The sequence below is a fragment of the Zingiber officinale genome, chromosome 7A (assembly GCF_018446385.1).
Source record: "Zingiber officinale cultivar Zhangliang chromosome 7A, Zo_v1.1, whole genome shotgun sequence".
Taxonomy (NCBI): Eukaryota; Viridiplantae; Streptophyta; class Magnoliopsida; order Zingiberales; family Zingiberaceae; genus Zingiber; species Zingiber officinale.
Window position 1 is genome coordinate 29,455,567 of NC_055998.1, and position 2,403 is coordinate 29,457,969.

The following is a 2,403-nucleotide window of genomic DNA, read 5'->3' on the forward strand; positions in this document are numbered from 1 at the left end:
ATGGCGTTCATGCTTAAAGCCTTGGGCTGGTTCGCTGACAATTTCCTAGGCAGCTTGGTTGGGAAGCCGCTGATTACGTAGTCCAATAGTTCGAGGTGCAGCATGGAGTTCAAGATATCAACAAGCTGCAGAGTTCTTCGAAAAAATCCAGATTAATCATCAACCAAGTTGAGACGCTGCGGATCCAAGATGAGGGTGTCAAAGCATGATTGAAGGGATTGTTGATGCAACTCAAAGACGTAGCTTATGATGCTGATGATTTGCTCGATGAGTTTCAATATCAAGTTCTGAAGAAGTAGGTGGAGCAACAAGAACATGAGTCAACTATCTCTATTAGGTGGTTCTATTTTGTAATTTTATATATGAATATGATCCGAGCCCATTAAGTGATCAAACTTGAGTTCATTGGGTTTCAGGTTATCGAAATCGTTTGCCTGATCCATTATTATGTATGAGATGATAACGGATTAGATTTCCATATATAGGTTGATCTTCAAGGGTTTAGGGTATCTTTTGAGACGTCTATTCGCTCCCCATTTGAGACGTCTATTCGCTCCCCATTGGACGAAGAGGATTCAGCATCACCAATTCTAATCCTCTTATAAGACCTTGTCCTTCATATTCTTCCATAGGACATTGGATTCGAAGGCACCACTACACGAAGAACATGAAAATTCCATTACACAGGTTCCTCGTAATTTATAGTATTTCATTATGTTATGTCATGCTTTTGTAGAAATAAGATTTATGCTTAAACTTATATTTTTCCTATTTGTGTTCTTATTTGTTCCTAAAATTCATGTGGACATAGGATTTCAAGTTCTTTCAATTGGTATCCAAAGTTTTGCAGATCTGATTTCTAGTAGCAGAGATAAAGATAGAGTGCAAAAAATCAAAGAATGGATAGAAAACATCACTGGTGATATAAGTCAACTCATTCCTTTGTTTCCTTTGTCTGATTTAGAAAACCAACAACAACTGATTTCATCGACCAGCCGAACTACAAGCTCCGTTCTGGTTGAAACCGAAGTATTTGGAAGAGACAAATATCTAAAAGAACTCAAGGATTTGTTGTTGAACGCCTCAGATGAAGCAGGATCTAGCAACATCAGCATCCCTGTGTTAGCTATTGTTGGTATCGGAGGGATCGGCAAGACTACTCTGGCTCAACAAGTATACAATGATGAAGCCATTCAAGAACATTTTCAGCTAAAGATTTGGGTCTGTGTATCTGAAAATTTCTCTGTCGAGAGACTCACCAAAGAGATTATAGAGTCTGCAACCGGAAAAAAATGTGAGCTTACAAATTTAGATGCTTTGCATGCGATTCTTAACGAAAACAGAACATCAAAGAAGTTTTTGCTTATGCTTGATGATGTGTGGAACGAGGATAGTGGCAAATGGGAGAAATTCTATGCACCGTTGAAAAATGGAGCGAAGGGCAGTAAGATCTTAGTAACAACTCGTTCTACTAAAATTGCAGGCATGGTTGGTGCTGTGGATCCAATCCATTGTATGGTTTGGAGGCTGAGAGCTTCTGGGCATTCTTCAAGAAATGTGTATTTGGCTCGCAAAACAATGGTGACCATCCACCTGATCTCGAGGCCATAGCCAAGACAGTTGCCGAAAGGTTGAATGGTTTACCACTTGCAGCAAAGACAGTTGGAGGATTATTGAAGGTTAACATGGAAAAGAGTCATTGGGAAACTATTATGAAAAGTGAAATCTGGCAACTTCAGCAAAATGAGAGTGACGTTCTGCCGGTCCTCCAGTTGAGCTATCAATGCCTTCCTGCGCATCTCAAACGCTGCTTCGCCTTTTGCTCACTTCGCAAAGATTATGTATTTGACACAGAAGAGTTGGTAAGGATTTGGATAGCAGAAGGCTTTGTTATTCCTCGAGGAAAAGAGAGGATGGAGGATGTAGCGAGCAGCTACTTTGAAGATCTAGTTAGTAGATCTTTCTTTCAGAAATTAAGAACACGTAGCTATGTGATGCATGATCTGATACATGATCTTTCACCAGTTGGTGTCAGATGGTGAATGTCATCGGCTAGACTAGAGGATGGCCATACACGAGACCTCTAGCCTGAAGGTTCGTCATCTACCAGTGTGGCCTCCTATGAGTAAGACTGCTGGTGATGTTCTGAAAAGAAAATTACTAGTACTCTATCGTAGTAACAGATGCCGGAGCCTAATTTGGTATGACAATTCCCATAATACCCACAATCCGACTACGAATGACTTATGGAGAAGTTTAAAATACATTCGTGTGTTGATTTTGCCGAGAAGTGGAATTGTTGAATTGCCTGTGGATGTTGGCGAACTGAGACACCTTCGCTATCTTGGCATAGCCTCGAACTATAGAATGTAAAGATCAGAGCTGTAACTTCCATGAGGCCAG

General features: G+C 40.5%; 1 pseudogene; it reads left to right on the plus strand.

Moving 5' to 3' along the window:
• Positions 1–2,042, plus strand: LOC121999310 (annotated as a pseudogene).
• The last annotated feature ends 361 nt before the right edge of the window (positions 2,043–2,403 follow it).